Source organism: Piliocolobus tephrosceles, unplaced genomic scaffold, assembly GCF_002776525.5.
Source record: "Piliocolobus tephrosceles isolate RC106 unplaced genomic scaffold, ASM277652v3 unscaffolded_23934, whole genome shotgun sequence".
NCBI classification, from domain to species: Eukaryota; Metazoa; Chordata; class Mammalia; order Primates; family Cercopithecidae; genus Piliocolobus; species Piliocolobus tephrosceles.
The window spans coordinates 1-391 of NW_022306459.1; positions in this window are offsets into that span (position 1 = coordinate 1).

A 391-nucleotide genomic window follows, 5' to 3' on the forward strand; every position below is an offset into this window, starting at 1 on the left:
GTTGCTTTTGGTGTTTTAGACATGAAGTCCTTGCCCATGCCTATGTCCTGAATGGTACTACCTAGATTTTCTTCTAGGGTTTTTATGGTAATAGGTCTAACATTTAAGTCTCTAATCCATCTTGAATTAATATTCGTATAAGGAGTAAGGAAAGGATCCAGTTTCAGCTTTCTACTTATGGCTAGCCAATTTTCCCAGCACCATCTATTAAATAGGGAATCCTTTCCCCATTTCTTGTTTCTCTCAGGTTTGTCAAAGATCAGATGGCTGTAGATGTGTGGTATTATTTCTGAGGACTCTGTTCTGTTCCATTAGTCTATATCTCTGTTTTGGTACCAGTACCATGCTGTTTTGGTTACTGTAGCCTTGTAGTATAGTTTGAAGTCAGGTA